Source organism: Amblyomma maculatum, chromosome 5, assembly GCF_055883805.1.
Source record: "Amblyomma maculatum isolate TAMU_Amacu chromosome 5, ASM5588380v1, whole genome shotgun sequence".
Classification (NCBI taxonomy): domain Eukaryota; kingdom Metazoa; phylum Arthropoda; class Arachnida; order Ixodida; family Ixodidae; genus Amblyomma; species Amblyomma maculatum.
This window is the reverse complement of record NC_139348.1, coordinates 31,175,943-31,186,594: the sequence shown is the minus strand read 5'-3', so window position 1 is coordinate 31,186,594 and position 10,652 is coordinate 31,175,943.

Genomic DNA, 10,652 nt, shown 5'->3' with positions numbered 1-10,652 from the left:
AAATTTTATACATTCGATGGAAAAGAAACAATGTGGAATTATACCGAAAGTGGAAAAGGCAGATCAGGAAGGAAGCTTTCTTTGATAACTCAAGAGGCAGTGCCCTACTTTTCGAAGCTAGATATGGGTGCCTTAGAACACGCAGCTACAAACAGAAATTTAACAATGAAAATGACGCATGTGCTGTATGTGGTAACTCCAGTGAAACAATTGACCATATTATACTCGAATGTAATGGTATCCATCCAGAAGTTGATGCAGGCGCAGTCACTTTTCCTGAAGCTCTGGGGTTTAGAGATACCATTGGCCGGGTGAATAAACCGGCGGTGGAATTGCAAGCAAAAAACGACTGGAAGATTGGTGGCTTAAAAGCAGAGAAGTTACATAATGTTAGTAATGTAGAAAAAATTAATAAATAGCATGATGGTATAGTTAATCAGTATAAAACAATAATTAAGATATAGGGAGAAAAATGAGCATGATAGCTACTGCTACCACCCCGTTTTAAAGCAATGCTCCTGTATTCCATACATCCATCGCTGCCTTTATGTTATGTGCTTGTGTGCTCCAAAAGATATTCCTATGTCTGTGAAACATGGTCGGATGACGGCAAGGTACAAACTGGTACACTACATAACCGTTAGGTGTTTGGCAGTAGAATGAAGATTCGAAAGAAATATTTGAGGGACCGCACGTAGTTGAATCACAAGTGATTGCTTTTATTACCAAATAGCCTGTTATATTTTTGATTAATTACACGTATCTTAGTGTTTTTCATAGCACAGGCGGAAATGTTATTTTAGTGGGCAGTTGTATTCATGGAATTTTGTGTCATGGCTTTTGGTGGAAGCATTGAAATGATGCAATAGTATACAGTTTCGAACCAGAAAGGAAAAGGTAATTTCACTCCCTTAATTTCATATCCGCTGTCCTTCCAGCTAAGGTACTATTAGTGGCCTTTATTTGTGCAGAGTTGTTTAGTTGCCATATATAGTACACCGATTTCACAATACACTTGCAGCGAAATTAGCTTGTGCTATTTCAAGTATTTCGAAAGGTGAAGTATTTTCGACATCGTGGCATGAGCAGCTTTTCTGTGCATGCACTCTTTTGCAACTTTGAACTCGCCTTGAATTGAGATATGCAGGCCCTTGATGAATATATTTATATGCACGGAGCAAAAAGGAGAATACAGAATCTCAGGTATATTTCTGATTCTGCGAGAAAGTAACCACTTAGACAAAAAATTCAGATGTGTCACAAGTCTGAAAGAAGGCTATTTTATGTGTTTTTTTTTCTGTGACTGTAAGGAACACCTACATCAGAATTGCAGAATAAATAACCACTAAGAGAGTAAAATATTTACGAATATATTTTTTTAATATACGAAAAGGCAGCACATTAAGCTCTGTCCCGAATTGGGCGCATTTGAGCATAGTAGTCTCATTCAGAAATTAACAGAAATAATCTGATTCCCAATTCTTAAAATTAAGGATGGAGTTTCTAGGAGATGAGAAAGAATACGAGAGAACATGTTGCATTTTATTGTTTCCAGAAACGTTATCAAAGCTGAAACATGTTTTTTCAAACATTGGGAGAAGGGCCTAAAATGAAGGCACAAAATTAGCAGACTCCCTACTCCTCAGAATATTGCGCATACAGTAACTCTGCAACCTTTACCATAAAGGGAAAGCACACCTGATTACATTAACATTAAGTAATGCTGGTCGTTGAAGTACGCAGGCTGTGGGGGTGCCACTATCGGTGGATGTGGATGGCCTCTCGTGGCCCCTCCCTTAGCACTTCAGTTGAAAATGACAGTTTCCAGTGTATTGTTTTTCAAAGTTCATCTATGATGACTTCCGCATCTTAAGATCTTTGCTCTTTATTTCTCTTGTTGACATACTTGCTTGGTTTTTCTTTTTTAATAGCTATTTATCCATGAAGTACATGTTGAGGATCTTCCGCTCTCATTTGTTAAATTTATTTTATTGCAGTTATTTGTTTCTGCGTAGCTTTCCTAGAGAACGTATTTCCGCACTATTTGTTTATTTCCTGATCAGGTTTGCCCATCAGGAGTCCTACAAGATAAGAAAACTAAGTTGCCTTTGTCAAGAAATTTGAATAGAGGTTAAACAAAATGTGAACTTGTGAAGAATTCGTGAAGGGTAATGTTGGAGTGATTTTAAAAAACTGGTTTTGAAAGGACATCTTACACAACCTTTTTCTCACTTAGCTATTATAAACGAAGAAAATTGCCGTAGACGTGCCATAGTTAGTCTGAAGCTAGAACATTTCTAAACAGTTGTTTACATGCATTCATATGCGCGTCACTTCAAGCTGCTACCTTCACCCACAAATGACTGCCGCTACCTCCTGCTTATGTAACAATCCAGCAGTTGTTCATAATAATTTATTCACATGTGCTATCTCTTCGCCTCAGCCTTGACATAAGGGTAAAAGTTTAGTAACGGGCACTGTGTTTGCTAATTTCGCACCTTCAATAAACAGTTGTGACGATTCTTGAGAAGCTGCACGTTTCACCTTTGATAACATTGTTGGAAATAGAATAATGTAATGTGCTCTCCTGAACTCTTTATTCATCTCCTCCAAGAGTGAAGTTCATGAAACGTTATGATAGTTTATGGAGTAATTTATTTGACGATGGGGTAATTTTCTTTGAGATTCAAAAAAAAGGAACAATAATATACTGTGTTCAAACCTTCCATAATTGGGAAAAAGTTTCACCTGCTTTCATTTTATTTATAAAGTCAAAGCTTTATCATCATCATCAGCCTGAGTATACCCACTGCAGGGCGAAGGCCTCTCCCATATTTCTCCACTTAACCCGGTCCTGTGCTAGCTGCATCCACTTGGCGCTGCATCCCTGCGAACTTCTTAATCTCATCCGCCCACCTAACTTTCTGCCGCCCCCTGCTACGCTTTCCTTCCCTTGGAATCCAATTTGTTACCCTAAGCGACCATCGGTTATCCTCTCTTCGCACTACATGTCCTGCCCATGACCATTTCTTCTTCTTAATTTTCACTAGAATGTCGGTAACCTGAGTTATTTCTCCAACCCACTCTGCACGCTTCCTGTCTCTTAATGTTATCCTACAATTTTTCGTTCCATAGCCCTCTGAGTCGTCCTCAACTTAATTAGAACCTGCTTGATTCTTTGCTTTATTGCAGTCTAAGGTTGTCCTGATTCTGTTAGTGATTACCTTAGTAAATACCATATACGTAACAGACAGTAAGCTGATTGGTCTGTAATTTTTAAGGTCCTTAGAGTCCCCTTTCTTATGAATGAGGATAATGTTTGCATTCTTCCATTGTTCCGGTACCGTCGATGACACCAGGCACTGCGTATACAGGGTGGCCAGCTTTTCTAACACAATATCCCCCCCGTCCTTCAGCTAATCGGTAGTTATCTTATCCTCTCCAGCTGATTTCCCCCTTTTCATAGTTTGTAGTGCTCTCTTGACCTCGTCCGTCGTCACTGGTGGAACGTCTGACTGTTTTTCCCTGCAAAGGCATGTAGATCACATGAAAATCTCCCATTTGAGTTATATGCAAAGCTGTTTTCTAAACAGCACAGATCAGTCCACACCAGCCAATACTATATACACCAAGGTGTCGCAAGGTATCAAGTTTTAAACGACTAAGTGTCCTAGTCCACTAAAATCAGATGAGGGCTTATAAGTCGCATTGCTTAGTCTGTTGCATTGCTCTGTTTTCCAAAGTTTGTCAATTAATAAACTCATTAACAAAATTTGTTTGTTGGTTTTAGCAACAAAGCTTGCATGGTAAGGAGTTTGGTCATCTTAAAGAAGAACTGGCTACAATGTTTGCTTTAAGATACTATTTATGCAGCTTTATTTAATGGCATTAACAGAAAGCTGTGACGCGACCAGCTGTTGGCTTGGTATTTTTTTCTCACTAGATGCATACGTGGTCATCAGGGAGAGCACTCGATCAAAAAGCGATTTTGTTCTTGAAGATGGGTGTCTTGGGTTGGTGAAGTGGTACAGCTGCATTGTGCCAGATTTTTATTGTGTGAATTGTCATTTATGCCAGTTGGAAAACCGGTTTACATAAACAGTAGCTTGGTGAAAGTGTTTCAGTCTTCTTTTTCAAGGCAATTATTGGCACTTTTTTCCTTAAACCAAAATTCAGACGAAATTGGCAATAAAGTCAGTGGAACAAATAAGTTACTGCAGGTTATGCAACACATCTGAAAAGTCCAGTTTATTTGAATGAGCTTGGTCATATTTAGCAGCTACATCCAGCAATTTGCGCCTAACAGGCATCATTTCAGTAATTAGTAATATGCATGATGACACAATATCAGGCTGCGAGGAATGTTTCAAATGCGCATTCTTGTGAGGCAGTTTTCATTCTTAGTATAGGAATTGCTGATGCACTTTTATTAAACATGTGTGTCATAGCTTGGCATAATTAGCAATTTATTGTGTATTAGCAAGTTCATTTGTTATAAGCGGTACATTCTCTTCTAAGCGATTTTGACACATTCTCTTATGAATCGGACTCCGTCTCATGATAGGTCTTGCTAATATCCTTTTATGGTGTTTTATGTAGATCTAACATTTCTTTAATATAATTTCCATAGAGTGGGCAGTTAACCACTTTTTAGCTATGACACTGACAACTATTTCATACATATGAAGGATAATAGTGGATAAAGAATAAGGAACAAAAATCTTCCTCATACCTGAGGTACTGCTAGAGGTAGCCTAGGCAGAAGGTTATAGGATGCACAGCTGGGCGAGTTGGTACAATTGTTATGCAGTTATGCAGAAGGTTATGCAGAAGGTTATGTATTGTACGAGCTGGTGATTTCACTTTTTTTTTTCTGCCAAAAACATTTTAGTGGTGATTTTCATTACACATGTGTTGTTAAATTATTGCATCTAAAGCAACGTCCATAGACATATGCTGATTGTTGTTGTATGCTATTCCTTCTATCAGATCATTAATGCTACAAATGTTCAAAGACACGCCAGGCTCTAGAATCTATCAGTACTAAAACCTCCTGTAATGGTTCGGAGATGAACACAGTCAGCTCTGAAGTAAATACACTGTCTCATATGAATGTCTGATAACCATACGGAACAAATTATATACCTGCTCTCTTTTTGAGCTTTTCTCTTGTTTTCTGTCAATCTCGTTTTCACCACTTGTGATGCGGGCAATATTTTTTTGAAATTTGAATGCATCAACTGAATAATGAGAAATAAAGTTTCATCGTCTTAGTCACACTTGTGTTCAGTTTGTCTCTTTTCTTTTTGAAGCCATGTAAGACCACTGCTTCACTGTGCCTTCATCTTCTGTAATCCAGCACTCATGTTAGCGGTTGCGCTGCCAGCAAAAAAGCAGAGCAGTTTGCTAAATGTGTAGTATTTTTACTGCTGGTTGTTACTGTTACAGTCCTCCGGAGGTGGTGCGTGTTGCTAAATGTAGTGGCTGTTACTACTCCAAGGAGTAGTATATTTTCATTGAGGTCGCTACTGTCAATACTCTCTGGGGTCGTGTATTTTGCTAAAGGTAGTTCCTCTACCAGCCTGTGGTGGTACTGAATGGTAGTAAAGGTTGTTGCGCTTCTACCTCCTATAAGTAGTAAATTTTCCTAAAGGTAATTCCTCTAACTACCTACGGTGGTGTTAATATTAGTAAAGGTAGTTGGTGTTACTATCTCCTATAGGTAGCAAATTTTGCTAAAGGTAGTTACTCTCAGTACCTGCAGTGGTAGTGAATATTAGTAAAAGTACTTGGTCTTACTTTCTCCTATAGGTGGAAATTTCGCTAAATGTAGTTGCTAGTACTACATCTAGAGGTAGTCAAATTTGTAAGAGGTAGTCTGGTTACTACATTCTAGTGGTAGTATATGCTACTACCTAGCAGATACTACCTGTAGTACTAACTAGTCAGTAACATATGTGACAAGGAGTTACTATCCTAAAGCTTGGTAACCGCAACTAGCTTTATTTTAGTGTACGACCAGGAAATAATGCACATGGATTTCATGATACATGAGTAACGACAATGTCCTCTCTAAGTACAATTTGTAATAAAAGAAACTGCATAGAAAACACAAGATACGATACGCATTTCAACTATAGTAACTACAACACGAAAAAAAAAGTCTTCTTAACATTCGTGCTGGTGCGATGATTCCTATGAGAAGCCTTCACATGCACTATTTCAAATGCCTAATGATGCAAAATGCTTCCGAAAAGCAGGCATACATCTGCGATAACAATGGTACCAGGGTTAAGGAGACTAATAGAACCCAAGATTAGTGGCTGTTCACAGGCGGCAGTTAGTGCAATGTGGTCCTAAATTTTTGAAAACAAGGGCACAGACAAAAACCACTTAGCCTAGTGCCATGTGCTGATGACATTTTAGTGGCGCATTTGTTAGCAGAAACTTACACGAATGCAATGTGCTTTGTGGCGAAAATCTCTACATTGTTTTGTTGTGGATCCGAATAGGTTTGCGGGACCTCTGTCGGTTAGTGCATAAATAATGCAGACGTCTGCCTAAGCGAGGAAACGTGAATGCTTGATTGAGAGCTGTGGTAGACCAGAGTTAAAAATGTTCTGCCCATGCACACACTTTCTGTGCCTCTGCATATAAAGCTACGCAAGCAAGCGAAGGAGGCGGGTCTTTACACCTGTGCAATGGGGAGTGGGTTGTTGAGTGCGGTGTTGTGGAGCGGGGTTGACGAGAGGGTGTAGGTTGTTAGTTGACCAGTCCCTCCGAGTAAAAGGTAATGAGACGGGGCAAACTCGTTTCATTTCCTTTCCTGCGTAGGCCTCACTGTAGATCCACGACAGCTTTCCGGAAGAATAGGAAACGGTTGCGAGGATCACGTTTTTGTAAGTGGAGCCCACGTTATCAGAAGAAAATTTAAGCCGCCTTGGACGCTTTTGAAATCGGGTGAAACGAAGAACAACAGATGTTTAAATGATATCTAGGCATGCCAAATGAATCGCGGGCGTTGCAACAACAGCCCGCAACCACATACTTATTCAACGTGATAGTGGTGGTCATTAAACATGGCAAAATAAAAAAAAACTGTGAGCAGTGGGCGTTATATTTTAGTCCGAGTTTGCGTTTGCGTCCGAGTTGTAGCTGCTGTACATGAAAATGAGAAGCCAACAAAAGGCACCTGAAAGCAACAAAAGTTTAGGCGAGCGTAAACGTTCTCTAGAAAACACAGCACTAAGAAATGAAGGCTAGAAAAATAAATACACGATTTGCATTGCACGGTTAATATGCTGTTCTCTCTGTACATACTCGTTTTCGTAAGCCAAAATTAAAAATTCAATTTTCGTGCTTTTTTTTTGCTACGCTGTCACATTTTTTCACCAAAAACGGAATGTTACAGTTGGCGAAGGAAATGTTGAACGCATTCGTAGTGGTAGCAGTGATTTATTGTGGGCAGTTGCGGCTATGAAAGCTCAAGCTTCTAGATCGTATGTTGTTAAGAACAGGAGGGTAAATTCAATAGCCTTTTTTTTTCGCTGTATTTTAACGTTATTTCAGTAATATTGTATGCTTTTTTTTGTGCAGGTAAAGGCTTCACAGGAGACACCCGTCGTAAGTGTATTTTCTCACAGAATGCAAATTTGAAAGTTAAGTCGAATAAGGGACTATGAAATAAACATTGGAAGGGCGAGGCTGTAAAATCTCTTTTTTTATTGCACTGTCCAGTCGTTTTTGCATATTTTGCGCCTGTGTTTGGACCGTTGCAGTCCTATTTCGACCATTAGTATCATTCAAGATATGTGACAATTTCCTACGAGCAAAACAGACCCTTTCATGCCGACTTGGCTCTACCATAGCTGAATGTTCTCCAAACTTCATAGGAAAATTCGGCTATCTGTGGACGTTGAATTATTTCCAAAAGTGAACGCAATAAAAAGATGTGCAACGAGGATTACACTGAAGAACTGAAGTTCGTATGTCCCCTGTTACGACCACGGCGCACGTTAAAGATCCCCAGGTGGTCAAAATTACTCCGCAGCCCTCCACTACGGCTTCCTTTCTCTCTTTCCACTTTCACTCCCACCTTCCTCCCTTCCCTTACGGCGCGGTTCAGGTGTCCACAAAGCAAGTGTGACAGATTCTGCGCCTTTCCCTTCCTGTGAACCAGCTATTATGTCCCCTGTTAACGTCAGTTCATGGCGCTCAGCGTATACTGAGGACACGCATACTATAAAATGACACCACTGGTTTGAAATCAGTGTAACGATTGGGAACTCAAGGTATGTTCGTTTCAGCAGCAGGATAATAATATTGTTCTGAGCTTGGCTCTTCAGATTACAAATATCTTTGAACTGCGCATAAGCAGCCAAATTTGTGCGCACAAAAACAAATGTCTGTGACGCTTACCGTAAACAAATTGCTGAAATGCCATCCGTACAACATTTCGTAAACGCCGTTACACCTCATCTCTGATGCAGAAAGTATTTGTAATAGCACTTTATTTTGTTTCGCTGTTAGACGGCTTTCGAAATTTGGTTTGTCTTCTTTCTCAGGTGACTGGCACGTTCTCTCAGGGCTGATTGTTAATGATAGGTTTTGTTTCCCTGGCGTTGTCAAAATGCAATCCGGAATCCACTCCTGTTCTGACTGCTAAGAGGCAGTTGACAATAAATAAATAAATAAATAAATAAATAAATAAATAAATAAATAAATAAATAAATAAATAAATAAATAAATAAATAAATAAATAAATAAATAAATAAATAAATAAATAAATAAATATAATGTATAGATGCTGAGGAGCGCATCTTGAGGAAGAAAAAACAGCGCACGCAGGGCAACCGAGTTGAAAAACTAGACACCGCTGACACTATAGCCCATGCGCAGCGCCGATAGGGGCGCCACTGAAAGCCGCGTAGCGACGGCCGTTGTAACCCCAGGCGGGCCTTATGCGGCAAGAGTGGCCGTGTTGCGTTCGCGCGATCTGCCATTTGTGCGCGTCTTAGCCGCCTCTGCGGCGACAATGTGCGCAAGGGGATCACACTGTATAACAGTGGACGTGTGTTTGACTTGACGGTCGTCTGGATCTACATCACCTCCATAATGCACCAAGTGTCTGGTGCAGGCGAGCGTCAACAAGGTTGCATACGAAGTGGAGCTTATTTTGAGTACTCGCTTTCATTACGACGCCTATGCTAATGCGCATCCTCCTTGACCCATGAACCACTGTTCTTACTTTTCTCAATGGTACACGCTTGCTTCGTTTACATGCAATACATTGCTACAGTAATTGAGACAGCGTCATCGACCCTGCGAGCGGTTCGTATTGGTGCGACCGCAGGAAAAGCCAGCGAGCTTGCAAACCAGCATTCTGGGCATGAAAAAAAAAAATAGCGCGTATTGAACTCCTGTACTAAGAGTTCAGACTTATTATGTTTGCGTTTTACCTCTCCCTGCACAGCACGGATTTCACATATTCCGTCGTCAAAACGGCAAAGCGTGTGAATGATTTCATGGCAAAACGGGAGTGAGCTATCAGCAGAGGTCATAGCTGAAAAAGCTGCATTACTGGTCAACTAAGAAAATATTAGATTTAAATTTTGTATATTATTTATTGTAGAACCCCCATTCTCATTCGCATTTCTCTCGCGCCCATCTCCAGAATAACAGCAAGCTTAGAGCTCAAGATCAACTGCTCCAGAGCACTTAGTCTGAATTAGCAAGCATTAGCACCCTCTTATGATTGTTTTCGTAATGTTGCAGGACTACACGAACATGGCGGTAGTCTTCAAATTAATAGCATGGCAAGTTTAAAAATGCATATTTGCAAATATATGTTCAATAAGCTGCCGCAGTGTCCCAGGCTAGTTAGTTATTGGGACCGAACTCGGCAGCGCCGCCAGCGTGTAGACAGAGGCGAAACGTAGAATGCAACGATGAGCTGTGCGATGTCAATGCACGCTTAATATCCTCTGGCTGGTTTCTCAAATCTAATGCATATTGTATCTTTGCCGGCTGTAGAGGAGGTGGCCAAGTTTAAACACGGAAGCGTTAACGGAAGATGCAATGACAAGCAGATAACAGTAAAACAGTCATCACTTACCCCTGCCACACGGCAAATTTGTCATTTATATTGGATAACGTTCTTTTAAAATGTTTTAAAATGATGTTTGTTTGCTCCCACACGAGAAAATATAATGACATTCGATGTAAATGATGTATTGAATGAGTTTCAGGTACTCATTCGAATGCGATCAACAAGGAACTGGGTTATTTCGACTCAGTGAGAACATACACCCAAAATAAACTAAAAAAGTAGCACAGGAATTATAATACTACTGTGCTCCTATAATTTTGTAGATAATCATTAAACTATATAAAATATGCCCAACAGCAACGCGACAAGAAAAAATTATAGGGACTTTAGCGACTAAAGTAGTGAAAGGCGAAAGCTTAGTGCCGCATTCTGCTACTGAACTGGTCATTAGGTAGTCAATAATTAGTCGACATATAAACTAATCAATCAATCGGGGTGGCGCAGTGGTTACGGCGCTCGACTACTGTTCCCAAGGACGCGGGATCGAATCCCGGCCTCGGCGGCCACTTTTCGATGGAGGCGAAAAGCAAGGCGCCCGTGTGCT